This window comes from Microtus oregoni, unplaced genomic scaffold (assembly GCF_018167655.1).
Source record: "Microtus oregoni isolate MIOR12 unplaced genomic scaffold, Mior012 000025F_ref0000491, whole genome shotgun sequence".
NCBI classification, from domain to species: Eukaryota; Metazoa; Chordata; class Mammalia; order Rodentia; family Cricetidae; genus Microtus; species Microtus oregoni.
This window is the reverse complement of record NW_024543084.1, coordinates 2023221-2045189: the sequence shown is the minus strand read 5'-3', so window position 1 is coordinate 2045189 and position 21969 is coordinate 2023221. Positions and strand designations below refer to the sequence as shown.

General features: G+C 38.6%; 1 protein-coding gene across 7 annotated transcripts in view; it reads right to left on the bottom strand.

The window, feature by feature from the left end:
• The window catches only part of LOC121462986 (glycosyltransferase-like domain-containing protein 1), a 354055-nt gene that overhangs the window by 317501 nt on the left and 14585 nt on the right, over nt 1–21969 (bottom strand). The window contains exon 2 of one of the 7 annotated variants that reach the window (XM_041674979.1): nt 17727–17839. The exons of 5 other annotated variants lie outside the window; for them this stretch is intronic. The gene's annotated coding sequence lies outside the window, so the exon portion shown is untranslated. Of the gene's footprint in view, nt 1–12925; nt 12941–17726; nt 17840–21969 lie in introns of those variants that run through there. One more of the 7 variants, XM_041674981.1, reaches the window with a different exon arrangement.

Sequence of the window (21969 nt, the reverse complement as noted above, 5' to 3'; positions counted from 1 at the left end):
GAGACACTCTGCTCCTGGCAGCACCAATGTACTTCAAGAGGAAGATGGGCATCGAAGAGGATCCTTATGGAGTTTGATAGCCATTTGGGCAAGAAACTGCTCTTGCCTGGACTACTGCATAAACTGGACACAGAGAACCCACAGAGAGAGGACTACTGAACTTGTCTAAGGTCAGATGATCTTTCGGGGTTCCTGATTCATGAAAGAGTCTGCGAGACATTCTGCAGGACACAACAGATAGTGACTGAACTGACTTTGAATTTTCCTGCTTTATGGAAATGTCTGCTTGATAGCATGGGCCTAAAGGCTGAAGATGGATGCCCCAACGGTACAGAGGAACTTTGGGTGACTGTCCAGGCAGCAAGATGTCTCTGTCATTTCTAGAGTTTTAAAAGGTGCTTTTTTCTTGTTTGCTTATGTAGTATTGTATCTTTCTGGAGTCTTTGATGGAGTTAAGAATAGTTAGTTATAGTTTTACTTAGTTATGATAAAGATTATTATAACTTTTACTTGATAACTGTTTTGTTATATGTAATTTTGCTATGTTAAAGTTAAAGCCTTTTTTTTGTTTAAACCGAAAAAGGGGAAATGATGGAGGAAGGTCATTGGCTAATAAAGGAACTGCCTTGGCCCATTTTATTGGTTGAAAGATAGGTGGGAGGAGTAGGCAGAACAGGACGCTGGGAGGAAGAGGAAGTGAGGTCAGACTCTCGACAGCTCTCCTCTCTGGAGCAGCCTGAGAGAGACGCCATGCCCCGCTCCCAGGATGAAGCTCCGACCCAGGATGAACTAGGCTGGAATCTCCCCGGTAAGCGCACCTTGGGGTGCTACACACAGATGATTAGAAATGGGCTGGATTAATATGTGAGAATTAGCCTAGAAGAGAATGGGCCAAGCAGTGTTTAAATGAATACGGTTTGTGTGTTGTTTTTTCGGGGCATAAGCTAGCCGAGCAGGCAGCCGGGGTGCTGGGGACGCAGCCCCGCCGCTCTTATTACTACAACAAGGACCTGGGTTCAAGGTCCAGCACTACATAAAACCAGGTACGGTAACCCACACAAGTAATCCAGGCACTTGGGAGGTAGGGGCAGGAGTATCAGAAATTCAAGGTGATCCCCAGCTACAAAGAATGAGATTCTCGGGCTGTAGAGATGGCTGCTCTTCCAAAGGTTCTGAGTTCAATTCCCAGCAACCACAAGGTGGCTCACAACCATCTGTACTGAGGTCTGGTGTCCTCTTCTGGCCTGCAGACATACACACAGACAGAATGTTGTGTACATAATAAATAAATAAATAAATACTTTTAAAAAATGAGATTCTCTCTCAAAAAAAAATAAAAGCTAGTGGGTCTCTTGGGATACAGAAGTATCTGCTAAATACTGGTACCCATGAAAGGCTCCAGTTCATCACCCTGTTTTCTGAGGGATTCTATTTCTAGTGACATATCCACATAGGTATAATTATATTTATATGTGTATACTCACACACAAAAATCTGCTGTGAGGTTTGAATTCTTCTTAGATGTAAATCTTTTTTTTTTTTTTTTTTTTTGGTTTTTCGAGACAGGGTTTCTCTGTGGTTTTGGAGCCTGTCCTGGAACTAGCTCTTGTAGACCAGGCTGGATGTAAATCTTAAACAAAAACACTGAGGAACACAATAAGATCTTAACAGATTTTTCTCTGACTATTACTACAGAGGTCGCATTTTAAAAATAGCCTACATAAATGAAGATAAGGAAAAATGGGATTCCTTGTGCAGTGCTACAGGGAATTATAATATGGCACGATCACTACGGAAAATAGTACAGAAATCCCTAAAGCAATAAAACAGAACAATCACTTCTCATGAGTTTCAAAAGAACTGGAAAAAAAAAAGACTTTAACAGATTATCTGTACACTTGTATCAATAATGGCTTGGTTTCAACAGTCAACAAGTGGGTAGAATGTAAGTGTATTTCAATGGCTGAAGAAACAAAATGTGTTATATGTACACTTAATGGAAGAATATTCAGCATTTTAAAGAAAGGAAAATCTGATACATGTTATAAGGATAAACCTTGAAAGTATTAAAATTGTACAGTAGAAAAATATTGTACAATTCAATTTGTATGAGTTAAATGGACTAAGAAAATTCATAATGACAAAAAGTAAACGGATTGGAGAAATTAGCAATAAGTGGTTGTTGACTACCAGCTACTGAGTTTCAGTGGAGGAAAATGAAAACCTTCTGGAGATGAGTGACAGTGATGGTTTTACAACAGAATAAACATTTCATGCTACCAAACTGCACATGAAAGTGGTAAAATGCTAAGTTTTATGGGTGTATTATAATAAAATATACTTTAACTGACCATAACTAACTGTTTGTTAAGTGATACAAAAATTTGTCAGAAGATATAAATAAATGAGTACGGGAAAATGCCAACATAAATCACTGTGTTCTGCAATTCTGCCCCTGGATACATACTCCCCAAAACTAAAACATGAGACTGTTCCAAACTGTGAAGATGTTCATCACAGTATTGTCTGTTACTGGAAGCAGCCTAGGTGTCCACTGTCTGGATAACTTAGATATGAACCAAATTGTTTTGATTAGCAAAAGACACTTAGTATAACATCCCTAAACTAAAAGACCATCAAGTCAGGCGAGGGAAGCAAAGATTGAAGATAAAATACATACAATAATGCAAACATTTCTCTCACGATATCAACCAAATGAATGAAATTGGGGGTCTTATTAAAGGAGGTTTGTGTGGTAGGGGGTAAAAGATGGGAACGGGGCTTACGATACAAATACAATGGTACAAAATAAGAAAAGGGTATTATCCAAATAACTAATGGTAGTTTTCAAGTAAGGAAGCTAATTAATACATTGTTCCCTGAACCAGAGAGCCAAAAGAATTTGGAGAACTAATTATATTTTCTTTCCCAAATATTGCAATTTGTTATCTAAGACACTTTCATTTATACAGCATTTACTGTGACCATCTGTTTATTAAAGGGCAGTATGCTGAAAGAGAAAAGATTTGTAAAGTAATTATGATGCCAATGTTCAAATCTTCATAAAAAACAAGACTATAAAATTATTCCAATAAGTCATTTCTTAGATTTAAATGTCATTACAGTAAACAATATGGCTATGCAATAAAACAAGCATGTACAGATAAATAAATTTACATATATGTATGTGTGCATGCACATAGTCAATTCTTATTGTCAACTTGACACAACCTAGAGTCAGATGAAAAGAGAGAATCTCAACTGAAATACTGTCTGTTGCAGACTGGCCTATGGACAAGTCCGTGGGGGTCAATGTTTTGAGTGTCAACTGACGTAGAAGGTCCTAGCTTACTGTGAAAAGCACTACACCTAGGCTTGAGGCCCTGTCGTGTACAGGAAAGTTATCTGAAGCTAGGCATAGTGGCACACAGCTTTAATCCCAGCATAGAGAGGCAGAGGCAGGAGAAACTCTGTGAGTTCAAGCCGGCCTGGTCTACATAGTGAGTTCCAGGACAGTCAGAACTACATAGTTGAGGCCTTGTCTTAGAAAAGAAAAAGAAAGCTAGCTGAGCATAAGTCAGAAGGCAAGCCCATCCACGGTTCCTGCAGTTCCTTCTATGGTGGATTGTGACCTCAACATAGAAGACAAACAACCCTTTTCCTCCCCAATTTGCTTTTAATCATACTGTTTATCAAGAAACAGAAAAGCAAACTAATACAATATCTCTAAGAAAATTAAGAAACAATGAATTCGTATGATGGTGATGATTTCCTGAATAGTAATTTTAAAAATAACAGATATCACAAATTGAATAAGAAATTAAACCTTATTCATAAACTGAAGACTTAGAAGGCTGTTTTAAAAAACGCATACACTACCAATGCTGATATCTTTTTTGAACCAAATGTAAGTATTGTATACTAAGGCCTTTAAACTATGTCCTCAAATCACTAACCAAGACCTTACAGGTCATATCATTTCTTCAGGAAGCAAGTCTTTTCAATATTGTCAGTGCCATCACAAGCACATAATGAATCCTCATAAAAGGTCTTTCTAAAAGAATGACATTGGCAAACAACAGTAGATATAAATAAGTGGAAGACAGTATAAAATTAAGCAATGATAACTCCCATTATCTAAAGAACTGTTTTAAAATGGGCAGCCCAGTCAGTCAGAGCTTTGTTAAATAAAGTACATTTGCCTTGCCTATACACAGAAAGGATTATGAAAATCTAAAAAGGCAATTACATAGTCATGAGCTCTTGCTCTACAATGGAGTTCAACTCCACATGGTATAGAGATAATGTTTACTATTCACATATAATACTGAGGCTTAAGTTCACTAGATGCCACCTCAAACAGTACCTATCCTTAATTTAAAAACATACCTGTTCTCTCCAACAAGTTAAACTAGAAGATGTTCGCAGAAGTTAAAAGAGGAAAGTATGAATTAACAAAGAATGTGTGGGCCGCTAACTTTAACATCCATATCTCCTTATTAAATGAAGAACAAATGAATGAATTTCTTACCTAGAATTACAACCATTCATAAGTATTATTAACAAAAGCAAAATGCCTACAGTAGGTAGCACACTTTCAAAAACTCATATTCCATTCATATGCCAGTAGAGTTCAATATCACAATACCTTAATGAGATTGGGAAAGTGCCAATGTCAGAGGCAGATTTATCCACGGCTTTCTTTTAAAATTGTTTTAGCCAGCTGTGGTGATTTGAATGAGAATGATCCACATAGAATCTTATGTTTCAATGCTAGGCCCCTAGTTGGAGGAATTATTTGGAGGCATGTCACGGGAGCAGGCTGGAGGTTTCGGAGGCCTCCTTTCACCTCCAGGGGCTCTCTGCCTCCTGAATAAAGTTCATGGTGTAAGAGCTCTCAGCTGCTTCTCCTGCTGCTTGTTACTTCAGCACCACCATTGCAAACTCTAACCCTCTGAAACCCTAAGCCCAAAATAAACTCTTTCTTCTATCAACTGCCTTGGTCATAGTGTCTTACCACAACAATCAAAAAGTAACTAATACACCAATACTCAAAAGATTTTTGTAGTGCTAAGTTCTTAGGTGGTCAGCTACTATGATAAAAATCAATGATGAGTCCAGCATTAAGTTGGGTTTAAAAGTTGGTAAACAAGATTTGACAAAGACCATGTGATAAATAATCTCTATTCTCAATCTGGCTAGACTAAGAAGTGAGAAGAGCCTGTCATCTCAACATTTAGGAAGCAAAGGCAAGAGCATTACTACAAGACTGAGGATCACCTGGAGTAAGTGACAGTGCCAAGACAGCCTGGGCTAGAAGTTGGGGGAAAAGAGCATGTGCATATGCACACTCACAAACACACACATACACACACACACACTCACACACACACACACACACACACACACACACACAACACACACACACGGCACTAATTAAACCCAACTTTACATTTCACATGTGCTGTGAGCCGCTTTTCCAGAGAGGATTAGCTGATAGAAGGTGACATTGTGTTTAATTAATGTCTTTTGTGTGTGTGACATCACCCACACACCATCCTTCAGGTTGGGATCCTGCACTAAATACAAAGAGGAAAGGAGAAAGCTAGCTGAACTCCAGCATCTCCTTTCTTTGCTGCCTGTCCTCTCCAAATGTGAAAGGTAGCAGCCTCGAGTTCCCGGCACGTTTTAAATTCCATAACACAAAACTGACCTTTTAAAAGGAAAAGGTAGTTCAAGGCCAACCTAGTCTAAAAAAAAAAAAAAAACTAGTTCCAGGACAAGCTCCAAAGCTACAGAGAAATCCTGTCTCTAAAAACCAAACAAAAAAAAGTACAAGGTAATGCTATGACACTTTATGCAATATAAAATAACAAATAAAACAGTAAGGGAATAGCACACACTGTGCAAGATTCTTAATTAATACATCAAGTGAATATAAACTGCAATGAGTAACCATAAGAATCAATAAATTAAGATATAAAGATATATGGCTAAAAGTACAAAAGGAGATAAAACAAAACACAAAACTACCAGCAAGAACAATGAAGATAAGAAAATAATGAACAGATTGAAAAACTAGCATGAAAACTCAACCATATTAATCACAATGTTATAAATAAAAAAATGACTAAACAATTCAGGTAAATAATAAGTGAGTGTTAGAATGGATAGAAACAAGAACTAAATGTTCTCTGGCAGAAAAACAATTTAAATCAACTGATCGATTCTAGCTTTACCTATATTTCATAATAGTAAATGATGAGACTGAGCATCTACTAATGCAATGCTTACTAGATACTAAAAGAAAAATGTATATTCATAGATTTATAATTTTCTTATTATATTGTCCTTTAATTTTGAAATTATAATTTCTGCATATGTATTGTGCTCAAGTTCCTTAATATACATGACTTGCTAATGTTTTCTTCCTTTTAGTAAATGGGCTTTGCTTCTTTATGACAATCTTTTGAGATCTTAAATGTTTAATTCTCATTAAGTCCGCCTTATTTCCCTTGCACTGGAACTTGTAAGCTAGGTACCCTATAAGAAGGCTAAACCCAAAGAAACACAGACTTACTCCTAATTGTCTTCCAAAAGTGTTAGTTTTAGTTCATGAACTTAAATTTATAATCCATTTGACACCAATTTTAATGTGCAGTGTACAAGACAGTGTTGATGTTTTATATTTTCTTTTAGACAGTGTCTCACTATTAAAGCACAGGCTGGCCTTCAAGTTCTGCCTTAACTTTCTTAGTACTGAGATCACAGACTCACTGAACAAACTTCTATAATCTCAGCACTCAGAAGTCTTTTATTTAATCAACAATTTTTATTAATTTTTTTATTGAGATCTACATTTTTCTCTGTTCCCCTTCCTGCCTCCTCCTTCCTTCCTTCAAACCTCCCCCCATGGTCCCCATGCTCCCAATTTACTCAGGAGATCTTGTCTTTTTCGACTTATCATGTAGATTAAATCTACGTAAGTCTCTCTAAGTATCTAAGTTCTCTGGGATTTTAGTTTATATGCTGGTTTTCATTGTTTTATATTTAAAAACCACCTATGAGTGAGTACATGTGATAATTGTCTTTCTAGGTCTGGGTTACCTCACTCAAAATAATGTTTTCTAGCTCCATCCATTTGTGTGCAAATTCAAGATGTCATTTTTTTTTTAATTTATTTATTTCTTAAAGATTTCTGGCTCTTCCCGGCCACCACCTCCCATTTCCCTCCCCCTCCCCCAATCAAGTCTCCCTCCCTCCTCAGCCCGAGGAGCAATCAGGGTTCCCTGCCCTGTGGGAAGTCCAAGGAACCCCCACCTCCATCCAGGTCTAGTAAGTTGAGCTTCCAAACTGCCTAGGCTCCCACAAAGCCAGTATGTGGAGTAGGATCAGAAACCCATTGCCATTGTTCTTGAGTTCTCAGTAGTCCTCATTGTCCGCTATGTTCAGAGAGTCCGGTTTTATCCCAGGCTTTTTCAGACCCAGGCCAGCTGGCCTTGGTGAGTTCCCAATAAAACATCCCCATTGTCTCAGTGTGGGGGTGCACCCCTTGCGGTCCTGAGTTCCTTGCTCGTGCTCTCTCTCCTTCTGCTCCTGATTTGGACCTTGAGATTTATGTCCGGTGCTCCAATGTGGGTCTCTGTCTCTGTCTCCTTTCATCGCTTGATGAAGGTTAATATTCAGGAGGATGACTACATGTTTTTCTTTGGGTTCACCTTCTTATTTAGCTTCTCTAGGAACACTAATTATAGGCTCAATGTCCTTTGTTTATGGCTAGAAACCAAATATGAGTGAGTACATCCCATGCTCCTCTTTTGGGGTCTGGCTTACCTCACTCAGGATAGTGTTTTCTATTTCCATACATTTATTTGCATGCAAAATTCAAGAAGGCCTTGTTTTTTACTACTGAGTAGTACTCTAATATGTATATATTCCATACTTTCTTCATCCATTCTTCCATTGAAGGGCATCTAGGTTGTTTCCAGGTTCTGGCTATTACAAACAATGCTGCTATGAACATAGTAGAGCATATACTTTTGTTGTATGATAAGGCCTCTCTTGGGTATATTCCCAAGAGTGGTATTGCTGGGTCCAGGGGTAAGTTGATCCCGAATTTCCTGAGAAACCACCACACTGCTTTCCAAAGTGGTTGCACAAGTTTGCATTCCCACCAGCAATGGATGAGTGTACCCCTTTCTCCACAACCTCTCCAGAAAAAACTATCATTGGTGTTTTTTATTTTAGCCATTCTGACAGGTATAAGATGGTATCTTAAAGTTGTCTTGATTTGCATTTCCCTGATCGCTAAGGAAATTGAGCATGACCTTAAGTGTCTTTTGGCCATTTGAAGTTCTTCTGTTGAGAATTCTCTGTTCAGCTCAGTGCCCCATTTTATAATTGGGTTGATTAGCCTTTTACGGTCTAGTTTCTTGAGATTTTTATATATTTTGGAGATCAGACCTTTGTCAGTTGAGGGGTTGGTGAAGATCTTCTCCCAGTCAGTGGGTTGCCTTTGGGTCTTAGCAACAGTGTCCTTTGCTTTACAGAAGCTTCTCAATCTCAGGAGGTCCCATTTATTCAATGAGGTCCTTAATGTCTGTGCTGCTGGGGTTATACGTAGGAAGTGGTCTCCTGTGCCCATGTGTTGTAGAGTACTTCCCGCTTTCTCTTCTATCAGGTTCAGCGTGTTCGGACTGATATTGAGGTCTTTAATCCATTTGGACTTGAGTTTTGTGCATGATGATAGATATGGATCTATTTTCATTCTTCTACAGGTTGACATCCAGTTTTGCCAGCACAATTTGTTGAAGATGCTCTCTTTTTTCCACTGTATACTTTTAGCTCCTTGATCGAAAATGAGGTGTTCATAAATTTGTGGGTTAATGTCAGGGTCTTCTATTCAATTCCATTGGTCGACTTCTCTGTTTTTATGCCAATACCAAGCTGTTTTAAGTACTGTAGCTCTGTAGTAGAGTTTGAAGTCAGGGATGGTAATGCCTCCAGACGATCCTTTGTTGTATAAGATTGTTTTGGCTATCCTGGGTTTTTTGTTTTTCCATATAAAGTTGATTATTGTCTTCTCCAGATCTGTGAAGAATTTTGATGGGATTTTGATGGGGATTGCACTGAATCTATAGATTGCTTTTGGTAGAATTGCCATTTTTACTATGTTGATCCTCCCAATCCAGGAGCAAGGGAGATCCTTCCATTTTCTGGTGTCCTCTTCAATTTCTTTCTTCAAAGACTTAAAGTTCTTGTCAAATAGATCTTTCACATCCTTGGTCAGAGTTACCCCAAGATATTTTATGCTATTTGTGGCTATCGTGAAAGGTGATGCTTCTCTAATTTCCCTCTCTGTTTCCTTATCCTTAGTGTATAGGAAGGCCACTGATTTTTTGGAGTTGATCTTGTATCCTGCCACATTACTAAAGGTGTTTATCAGCTGTAGGAGTTCTTTGGTAGAATTTTTTGGGGTCGCTTATGTATACTATCATATCATCTGCAAACAACAAGAGCTTAACATCTTCTTTTCCGATACGAATCCCCTTGATCCCCTTATGTTGTCTTATTGCTATTGCTAGAACTTCAAGCACTATATTAAAGAGGTATGGAGAGAGTGGACATCCTTGTCGTGTTCCTGATTTTAGTGGGATGACTTTGAGTTTCTCTCCGTTTAATTTGATGTTAGCTGTCGGCTTGCTGTAAATAGCTTTTACTATATTTAGGTATGACCCTTGTATCCCTAATCTCTCCAAGACTTTTATCATAAAGGGGTGTTGAATTTTGTCAAATGCTTTTTCAGCATCTAATGAAATGATCATATGGTTGTTTTCCTTCAGTTTATTTATATGGTGGATTACATTGATAAATTTGCATATGTTGAACCAGCCCTGCATCTCTGGGATGAAGCCTACTTGATCATGATGGATAATTTTTCTAATGTGTTCTTGGATTCAGTTTGCCAGTAGTTTATTGAGAATTTTTGTGTCGATATTCATGAGTGAGGTAGACCTGTAATTCTCTTTCTTGGTTGGGTCTTTGTGTGGTTTTTGTATCAGGGTAACTATAGCTTCATAAAAGGAATTTGGCAATGACTCTTCTGTTTCTATATTGTGAAATACATTAAGGAGTATAGGTATTAGCTCTTCTTGGAAGTTCTGGTAGAATTCTGCATTGAAACCATCTGGTCCTGGGCTTTTGTTGGAAGGTAGATTTTTGATAACAGTTTCTAGTTCTTCGCGACTAACAGGTCTATTTAGATCGTTCACCTGGTCTTGGTTTAGCTTTGGTATATGGTACTTATCTAAAAAAAATGTCCATTTCTTTTGCATTTTCTAGTTTTGTGGCATACAGGCTTTTGTAGTAAGATCTAATTAGTCTCTGAATTTCCTGTGTCTGTGGTTATGTCCCCCTTTTCATTTCTGATCTTATTTATTTGCGTGTTCTCTCTCTGTAGTTTAATTAGTTTGGATAGGAGTTTGTCGATCTTGTTGATTTTCTCCAAGAACCAACGTTTTGTTTCATTGATTCTTTGGACTGTTTTCTGTGTTTCTATTTTGTTGATTTCCGCCCTCAGTTTGATCATTTCCAGCCTTCTACTCCTCCTGGGAGCATCTTCTTCTTTTTTTTCTAAAGCTTTCAGGTGTGCTGTTAAATCTCCAATGTATGCTTTCTCTGTTTCCTTTAAGTGGGCATTTAGTGCTATGCACTTTCCTCTTAGCACTGCTTTCATAGTGTCCCATAGGTTTGAGTATGTTGTCTCTTTATTTTCATTAAATTCAAGGAAGACTTTAATTTCTTTCTTGATTTCTTCCTTGACCCAGGTGTGGTTCAGTAGTTGACTGTTCAGTTTCCATGAGTTTGTCGGCTTTCGGGAGGTAGGATTGTTGTTGAATTCATGGTGATCTGATAAGACACAGGTGGACACTGATATTTTTTTGTATCTGTGGAGGTTTCCTTTGTTTCCGAGTATGTGGTCAATTTTCAAGAAGGTTCCATGAGCTGCAGAGAAGAAGGTATATTCTTTCCTATTTGAGTGAAATGTTCTATAGATGTCTGTTAAGTCCATTTGCTTCATTACCTCCAGTAGTTCTCTTACTTCTCTATTAGGTTTCTGTCTGATTGACCTGTCCATTGCTGAGAGAGGTGTATTGAAGTCTCCTACTACTAGTGTGTGTGGTTTGATGTCTGCCTTGAGTTTTAGTAATATTTCTTTTACATAAGTGGGTGCTTTTATATTAGGGGCGTAGATATTCAGGATTGAGATGTCATCCTGACGAATTGTTCCTGTTATGAGTATAAAGTGTCCATCTCAATCTCTTCTGATTGATTTTAGTTTGTCAGTTTTGTTAGAAATTAATATGGCCACACCTGCTTTTTTCTTAGGACCATTTGCTTGAAAGACTTTTTCCCAACCCTTTACTCGGAGTAGATGCCTGTCTTTGTGGTTGAGATGTGTTTCCTGCAAACAGCAGAATGTTGGATCCTGTTTTCATATCCAATCTCTTAGCCTATGCCTTTTTATAGGTGAATTGAGACCATTAATATTAAGTGATATTAATGACCAGTGGTTGTTTACTCCGGATATTCTTATTGTTTTTGGAAGTAGAATTTGTGTGTCTCCCTTCTTTGAGTTGTGCTGGTGAAGGGTCGCTAGATGCCTCAGTTATTGTAGGCAGTGTTGGCAATGTTGGATTCCTTGGGTTGCGATTTTCCTTCTATTACTTTCTGTAGGGCTGGATTCGTGGCTACAAATTGTTTAAATTTGTTCTTATCCTGGAATGTCTTGTTTTCTCCATTTATAGTGAACGAAAGCTTGGCTGGGTATAGTAGTCTGGGCTTGTATCCATGGTCTCTTAGCTTCTGCAGTACTTCTATCCAGGACCTTCTGGCTTTCATTGTTTCCATAGAGAAGTCAGGTGTAAGTCTGATCAGTTTACCTTTATAAGTTACTTGGCCTTTTTCCTTTGCAGCTCTTAATATTCTTTCTTTAACCTGTATATTTTTTGTTTTGATTATTATATGGCGAGGGGATGTTTTTCTTTGATCCAGTCTGTTTGGTGTTCTGTATGCTTCTTGAATATTCAAAGGAATATCTTTCTTTATGTTGGGAAAATTTTCTTCCATAATTTTGTTAAAAATATTTTCTGGGCCTTTGAGCTGTGACTCCTCTCCTTCTTCTATTCCTATTATTCTTAGGTTTGGTCTTTTTATTGTGTCCCATAATTCCTGAATGTTTTGTGATGAGAATTTGTTGGCTTTGCAGTTTTATTTGATCAGTGCATTTATTTTCTCTACGGTGTCCTCAGAATCTGGGATTCTTTCTTCTATTTCTTGTATTCTATTGATTATGCTTGTTTCTGTAGGCTTTGCTCGTTGACCTAGATTTTCCATATCCAGCTGGTCCTCAGTTTGTGTTTTCTTCCTTGCTTCCATTTCAGTTTTCAATTCTTGAACTGTTTCCATTACCTGTTTGATCGTTCTTTCTTGGTTCCCCAGGGTATTATGTACGTATTTACTCATTTCTTCAAATTTTTGGTTATAGTTCTCATCCATTTCTATAAGGGCATTTTTCACATGTTGTTTAAGGGACTCTATTGCTTTCATAAAGTCAATTTTTTCCACTTCTTCTGTGTTAGGGTGTTGAAGACCTTCTGTTGTAAGATCATTGGGTTCTGTTTTTCAGATTATTGGGTGAATTCTTGCCTTGGCGCCTGCCCATCTCTTCCTATCGATGCTATGTAAGGGGTCTTTTAAAACTGTTTCAGGTTTCCCTGCTGGCCAGGGGCTCCTCTTACAAAATGCCCTCGCTCTGTTTCCTAGTTCCTGCCGGGGGCCAAGATCCCTCTCACCCCTCAGAAGGGTCTTCAGGAATAGGACCCGGCTCCTCCTTTGCCAGGGACCTCGCCAACCAAAGGCCTACCTCTTTGATTTAATTGTAGTGGGGCGCTCTGCTCTCGGTGTTGTATGCGGTCCCTGCAGCTTGCATCTGCTGCCACAAAGGTTCCCGCCACCTGGGCCCTGCGTCCTCTGCTGCCGCTCCGGTCCCAGCCAGTCCCAGCTGCGTCATTATTTTTCTTATCCATTTTCCTTATCCATTCTTCGTTGAGGGGCATTTAGGTCATTTCCACGTTCTGCCTATGACAAACAAAGCTGCTATAAACATAGTTGAGCACATGTCGTTGTGGCACAGTTGAGCATCCTTTGGATGAATACCCAAAAGTGGTATTACTGGGTCTTGAGGAAGGTTGTTTCCTAATTTTCTGAGAAATTACCACACTGACATCCAAAGGGGTTGTACCAGCTTGCATTCCCACCATCTTGGCCATTCTTACAGGTATAAGATGGAATCTCAGAGTAGTTTTGACTTGCATTTCTCTGATGACTACGGATGTTGAACACTTCCTTAAGTGTCTTTCAGCCATTTTAGGTTCCTCTGTTGAGATTCCTCTGTTTAGGTCTAGCACTCAGGAGTCTTAAAGTGAAAAAATGTGAGCCCTAGCCTCATAATAAGTTTCTGACTAGTCAGAGCTACCTAGTGAGACCTTGTCAAAAGAACAAAAGGTTGAGGGGGCACAAAATACAACTTCAGGTGTGAGATCACAGATAGAGGCATGTTATCCACCCTCAGCTGGGCATGAAAACCAGGAACTCAAGCCGAGACCTCTAGAGCCAGTGCTTCATCCTCCCCACTCATCCCTCAGCCACCTAACCCACATGGCTATCTGGGACTCCTTGGAGTCCAGTCCCAGAATCCAAACTGGAACTTAAGGCAGAAGCTTCCAGAGACAGTTAGTCCTTCTTCCTAGCAATAAGCCACCCACTGCTGGACTCGGGCCAAATGGAGGCCACAGTTACAGTCATAGGTCTCCAGAGATAATCTCCTCACACCCTCACACCCTCACACCCATCACCAAATGGTCTGATCCCCTAACAGCCACCTCACCCACCGTACCAACAGGGGATAGCAAGGAGTATAAACCTGGAATCCAGAATGACTCTAAGACTGAAAACCAACCATAATTCAGCTAGTTGCACAACCTAAGAAGTCTGGGAAACAGCAAAGACTCATCCGAAAAAGGCGAAACCAGATGTCCACACTAAGAAACACCACAAATAATCAAACTTCAGATGTTTAAATCCCAACAATAAAATACAAACATTACGAACAACCAAGGTGATATGTCTCATCTATAAATAAATACCCCTATCATAATATTCTGAAAAGGGTAATTTAGCTGATACAGGGACCTCAAAAGAGGATTAAAATACATTTTATGAGTGCAAAGGAGGTATGAATAAATGTCTGAATGAAAACCACAAAATCACAGTTGAATAAAATAATAAAAAATCCATTATACTAAAACAGAATTTAATAAGGAGCTAGAATCTCAGAAGAAAAGCAGAAAATGAAATAAAGCTTGAAATGAAAGCTCAGGTAGTCAAACAAAAGTTTAGAGGAAAGTCTCACCAACAGACTGCACCAAGTGGAAGAGTATCAAGTCTTAAAAACATGGTAGAAGAAATGTATCACTCAATCAAAGAATATGTAATTATCTAAAAACACCATCAGGAACAAACATCCAAGAAACATGAGACATTATGAAAAGACCAAATCAGAGCTGGAGAGATGGCTCAGTGGTTAAGAGCACTGACTGCTCTTCCAGAGGACCCAGATTCAATTACCAGCACCCACATGGCATCTTACAACTGTATATTATTCAAGTTCTTAGGGACCCAACACCCATGGAAAAAAACACTAATGCATACAAAATAAAATAAATATGATGAAAAGATCAAACCAACAAATAACAGGTATAGAACAGTGATTCTCAACTTATGGGTTGCAACCCCTTTTGGATGGAATGACGCTAAGACCATCAGAAAACACAGATATTTGCATTATGATTCATAACAGTAGCAAAATTCAAAAATAATTCTCTGGTTGGGGCTCACCATAACATGAGAAATTGTACTAAAGGTTCATAGCATTAGGAAGGATGAGAACCTCTGGTGTAGAGGAAAGAGAAGAAACCCAGGTCAATGCACAAAAAAAATATTTTCAACAAAATCATAAAACAAAAATTTCCAAAACTAAAGTTAACTAACAGTTAACCAAAAGAGGCAAGAACAACAAAGTAACAGGAATTAATAAATACAGTTAGATAACTCTTAACATTAAAGGTCTCAATACCCCAATAAAAAAGACACAGACTAAATGAAACTAAGAATCAAAGAAGTAAAGCTATTTTGTTATCTGACAAAATAGTTATCAAATCAAAACTAGTCAGGCAGCCTACAATGGAAAAAAATCTTCACCAACCCCCACATCAGACAGAGGTCTGATCTCTAAAATATACCAAGAACTCAAGAAATTGGTCATCAAAAAATAAAATAATCCAATAAAAAAAAATGGAATACAGACCTAAACAGAGAACTCTCAAGAGAGGAATCTAAAATGGCTGAAAGACATTAAAGGAAATGTTCAACACCCTTAGTCATCAGAGAAATGCAAATCAAAACAACTTTGAGATTCCATCTTACACCTGTAAGAATGGCCAAGATCAAAAACACTGATGACAACTTAGGGCTGGAGAGGTTGTGGGGAAAAGGGAACACTTCTGCATTGCTGGTGGGAAGGCAAGCTGGTACAGCTCCTTTGGATATCAGTGTGGTTATTTCTCACTAAATTAGGAAACAACCTTCCTCAAGACCCAGTAATACCTCTTTTGGGTAAATATCCAAAGGATGCTCAATCGTGCCACAAGGACGTGCTCAGTTATGTTCACAGCAGCTTTGTTTGTCATAGCCAGAACCTGGAAAAAACCTAAATGCCCCTAGACCAAAGAATGGATAAGGAAAATGTGGTACATTTACACAATGGAGTACAACACAGCAGAAAAAATAACAATATCTTAAAATTTGCAGGCAAATGGATAGAGCTAGAAAACATTTTGAGTGAAGTAACCCAGACACAGAAAGACAATTATCATATGAACTCAATCATAAGTGGCTTTTAAACATAAAGCAAACAAAACCAGCCTACAAATCACAATCCCAGAGAACCTAGACAACAATTAGGACGCTAAGAGAGACATACATGGATCCAATCTACATGGGAAGTAGAAAAAAGACAAGATCCCCTGAGTAAATTGGAAGCATGAGGACCTTGGGAGAGGGTTGAAGGGAAGGGAAGAGGCAGGTAGGAGAGCAGAGAAAAATGTAAAGCTCAATAAAAATAAATTTTAAAAAAACCTATTCAGAAGAGACATAGAAGGATACTTCACATTCATTAAAGGATAAATCCACCAAGAGGATAGAACAATTCTAAACATCTATGCACTAAACACAGTGATACCCAACTTCATTAAATAAAAAAGAAAGAAAAGAAAAAGAAAAACACTATGTAATCTAAAATCATATACTGACCCTAACACAGTGATAGTGAGTAATTTTTAAACCCTATTCTCAACAAGGGACAAGCCAACCAGACAAAAATTAAACACAGAAACCCTGAAGTTAAATAACATCATAAACAGAATAGACCTAATAGACATTTATAGAACATGCCACCCAAACAATAGATAATACACTTTCTTCTCAGCAGCTCATAGAACTTTCTCCAAAATTGCCCGTATATCTAAACACAAAGCAAGCCTCCAAAAATACAGAAAAATTGAAATGATATCCTAGTTCCTTCCTGATCATAACTGAACAGAGTGAGATATCAACAACAGGAATGGCATAAAGTGTAAAAACTCATAAAAACCAAACTAAACAATTTTTACTACTGAGTGAAAATTGGATCAAGAAAGAATTCAAAAGGGAATTAAAATGAAAAGTTGAATGAAAATAAAAACATATCAAAAACCTATGACACACTGAAAGCAGTTCTAAGAGCAAACTTCACAGTACTAAGTGTGTACATTTTAATATTAATAAGTTATCACTCACAGTAAGAGCAGATGCACATATGAACTCACGGCTACTACTATGATAGCATGCATAGACCTATACCATATACAAGTTAAACCCAGACAAAATTTCAGCTAGGAAAGGAGGAAGTAAATATGATATCCCACCTCCAGTTGTGGAGCTATTCACATTTGGTTGCTGCTGAAAGATAGAAAGTTGGTTTTCTTGAGTTGTCTGATAGTTGATATACAGACCACACTCCAGTGCAGCCTCACACTCAGGAGTAATCAGCCTTGATGGGCTGACATAGAGATGAACTGGAGATGGGATTGAAGCAAAATCTTGGGTAGGGGGATAAATATAATCAGAAAAAAAACTGCATGAAAATCTCAAAGAATAACAACAGTTTAAAAGAAGGGGAAAGAAAGGAAGGTATGATAATGAAGAAAAGGAAACCTAATCGTTGAACTTTATAGAAGAGAATAATCATTTCTGTTCTTTCCATTCTATCCAAGCAACCCCTATTTCAGTCATTACTACCATGCTAATTTGACTATGACAGCTTTGTAATAAGCTTTGAAGTCAGGAAATTTGATTCCTTCATGCTTATTCTTTTTGAATGCTGTCTGGACTACTCTGGGTGCATTAAATTTCCATATAAACCTCAAGATCAGCTTTTTGATATGTGTGCGTGTGTTGTTTTGTTCTGGTGTACTTTGAAGGTAGGTGGTGGTGGTGGTAATAGTGTTGAGACAATATCTTGCTATGGATCCCAGGATGGCTTCAAAATCAGAATTCTCTTACCTTACCTTAGTGACCAAATACTGTAATTACAGGCACAGACCAGCACGCTGACACTGGTTTCTCATTTTCTAATCGAGTTGGGTGAAGGACAGAGAGGGAGAGCAAGGAAATAGATGCCCTGAAAGAGGGAGACATTATGGGATTAGCGAGAAACCAGGCACTAGGGAAATTCCCAAGATCCACAAGGATGACCCAAGCTAAGAATATAAACAATGGAGAGAGAGAGTACCTTAACAGCCTTTCCCCTATAATCAGACTGATGACTACCTTAATTGTCATCATAGAATCTTCATTCAGTAACTGAAGGAAGCAGATGCAAAGATCCACAGCTAAGCACTGGGCCAAACTCCTGGAGTCCAGTCATAGAGAGGGAGAGCAATAGTAAAAGCAAAAGGGTCAACAGTCCCATGATGGGGAAATCCACAGAAACAGCTGACCGGAGCAAGTGGGAGCTCACTGATTCCAGACTGACAGCTAGGAAACCTGCGTAAGACTGAACAAGACCCCCTGAATGTGGATGACAGTCATGTGGCTTGAGCAGTTTGTGGGGCCACTAGCAGTGGAATCAGTATTTATCTCTAAAACATGAACTGCTTTGGAGCCCATTCCTTATGTTCAGCCTAGATACGTGGGGGTGGGGGGTGGGCACTTGGTCCTGCCTCAACAGATTGTCCAAGACTTTGTTTACTCCCATGAGAGACCTCACCCTCTCTAAGATGTGGATGGGCATTGGAGTAGGGAGAAGGTGTGGAGGTGTGGTGAGTGGGAGGACAGGAGGGAAGGGGAAATGGTTTGAAAAATAAGATTGTTTTAAAAAGAAAAAGAAGCAACTGAGAGAGATTTTACTGACCCTGCCTTGAAATTATAAATAATTTCTGGAGGAACTACCATCTTAACAATATTAATTTCTTTGATTCATTTATTTTTTAATCACTCTCAATAACTTTTGTAGATTTTTTTCTAGGTGCTTATTTAAGATGATTATTATTTGTTCTCTCTAGCTCTTCTCCTTTTCCATCACAGCATCAGAGAGCTAGAAGTACCCATGAGAGAAATCTTACTGTGTGATGTGAAAGCATGTACGTTTCATCCAAGAGCCATAAAGTCAACTGGCCATTAGCACTGCCAATCCCAACATACTTCACAGAGAAGGAAATGCTCTATCTACATTTAAGTACAGCCAAAAAGATCGGATAATGAGAAAAAGAGACAGAGAGAGAGAGAGAGAGAGAGAGAGCGAGGGAGGGAGGGAGGGGGGGAGAGAGAGACACAGAGAGAGAGAGAGAGAGAGAGACAGAGAGAGAGAGAGACAGAGAGAGAGAGAGAGAGAGAGAGAGGGGGGAAAAACCAAATAGGAACATGAGCTATAATCCCAGGCCTTGGGTGGCTGAGACAGAACTGCTGTGACTTCCAAGGCTGCTAGACTAGTCAGTTCCAGGCTAACCAGAGCTACTGGATAAGGCCCAATCTCAACTTAAAGAACCATTAAGTCATGAACAAATGTCAGGAGGAAAAGAAAAAAAAAAAACTTAATATTGTTAGTAAAGCCACTATGGAATCATATAAGGAAGTTGCTCAAAAAACTAAAAGTAGGGTAATTCCTCCCTTGGAACTCCTCTCACTCTCAGCAGTTTATCTCATTTTCCTTTAATAAATTTATAATTCCTATGCCACAATAAATAATAATAATATAAGAAGAACCAACATATTGTCGTAGTTATTTTGCATGTTACTGGGACAATATACCTGACAAAAACAACTTATGAAGACAGTGTTTATTCTGTCTCACACTTCAAGGGCACAGTTTATCATGGAGGAGTGATGGAGGAAGGTCATTGGTTAATTAATAAAGAAACTGCTTGGCCCTGATAGGTTAGAACATAGGTGGGTGGAGTAAACAGAACAGAATGCTGGGAGGAAGAGGAAGTGAGGTAAGATGCCTCAGACAGACGCCATGCTCCCCTCTCCCGGGCAGACGCAATGAAGCTCTGACCCAGAGAGAAGCCAAGTCAGTGAGTCGCCATGATTCTCCCTCTCCAGACCGACGCAGGTTAAGATCTTCCCTGGTAAGCCACCTAGTGGGCTACACAGATTATTAGAAATGAGTTAGATCAATATGTAAGAGCTAGCCAATAAGAGGCTGGAACAAATGGGCCAGGCAGTGTTTAAATAAATATAGTTTGTGTGTTGCTATTTCGGGGTATAAACTAGCCAGGCGGCCAGGAGCCGGGCTGTGGGAAGAGGCCCGCAGCTACTACTACAGAGGGGAATAGGCACAGCAGGAATGTGAAGAAGCTCGTTATACTATATCTATCAAGAAGTAGAGAGACGTACTTTTTATGAACTCTAGGTCCCCATCCCATGGTCCCACATGAGTATTCTTGTCAACTGAAGAACCAACTGAATCAGAAATGCCTCCACAGAAACATGGCATAATGGTGTATATCTTTATGGGAGGCAGAGACAGGCAGATTTCTGTGAGTTATAGGTCAGCCTGGTCTACAGAACAAGTTCTAGAACAGTCAGAGCTACACAGAGAAACCCTGTCTCAAAAACGAGAGACAGAGAGAGACAGAAAATATAATGAAATTCATTCCCATTTTTTTAAATGTGTATGAGTGTATGCTCCCATGAGTTTATGTGTACCACCTTGTGCAAGAGTCTACAGAGGTCAGAAAAAAAGCATCAGATGCCCTGGAATTGGAATGACAGACGGTTATGAGGCACGATATGGATACTGGAACCAAACCCAGGGCTCTGCAGAGGCACTAAGTCACTTAAATACTAAGTATCTCTCCAGCTCCTTTTGAAACTCATTCCTGTTTATAAATAACATGCACTAATAAAAGACTCACACTCTTAGAAAAAACTTAATGGAATTATGATTCTTTTTTTTTTTGTAAAATGAATCACTGAAAATTATGATGTATACAACTGCATGTATGCATTTAACTTTTAGAAAGTATTTCATACTTGAATTCAACATATCAAGGACTCAGCACCAAGATCAATGGATTGTATGTGTTCTGGTTTACAAAGATCCACAAGTCTGCTACACACTTCACACCTTTATTTTTATTTTCACATATCAAGTGGAACAATGTGGATTGCTAAGGTATACATTTACTATACTAATGTGAACAGACACATTTCTAAAGCCATAGCTATTTAAAGATGACATAGCATCAAGACATTCATTCTTATTCTGGAAAGGTTTAAGAAAAAAAAATCATTTGTTATTAAACTAATTGTACTGTCAAATGCTTCTTAGGATCATATGTAAACATTGTCTTAAATTGGTTTCTCTATATTTTACTTCTCTATATTTTACCCAAATAAAATAGAATTCCTAGGTTGCTTTCTGTTGTGATAAACACTGACCAAAGCCAACCTAGGGAGAAGAATGTTCAAACTTAACAAGGAAACCATGTCAGGAGGTAAAGTAAGAACCAGGAAACAGGAACTGAAGCAGAAACCAAAGGAGAATGTTGTTCACTGGCTCATTTCCATGGCTTGTTCAGTTTGCTTTCTTATATAAACCAGGGTATGTACACAAGGATGGTATCACTCAGAGTACTCTGGGCCCTACCACATCAATCATTAATCAAGAAAATGCCTTCACAAACAGACAGACTTGCCCATAGCCCAGTGTGATAGTGACAATTCCTCAACTAGGACAGTGACAATTCCTCAACTAGACTACCTCTTCCCAGGAGACTCTGTTTTTAGCTAAGGTAGCAAAAATTAACCAGCAAAGAGAAGAACAGACATTGTAATTAGACTCAGAGTTTGGGTTTTGATGTTTATAACACCCAGGTTTTTAAGTGAATGGTGTTTCTAAAAAGGTAATGTAAATATATCGCGTTAAAACACTTTAAGCATTAACAAAAAAAATACACAAATGGTATAGAAAAATATCAAAACCTACTGTAAAATAACATGGGTCTACATCCTTAATTAATGGCTGGGAGAACTTTCTAGCTTGTATCCATCCCATGTGATCCAGCATACTTCTTCCCAGCTTTCTATTCCCAATTTCATGCTTTTGTTTATATTCCATGCCAAAATAATCTCTCATTTCATCTTCTCTCCTTCAAACACCCATCTTACACGAGGCCTCCTCCATATGGTGTACTCTAAACCTCAATGGCGTACACCAGTCTTTTCCCTGCAATAACACTGGCACATAAATAAGTAGAGCACCGATGTCATTTTGCTACAGATGAACTTCAACTATTTACAATGAAG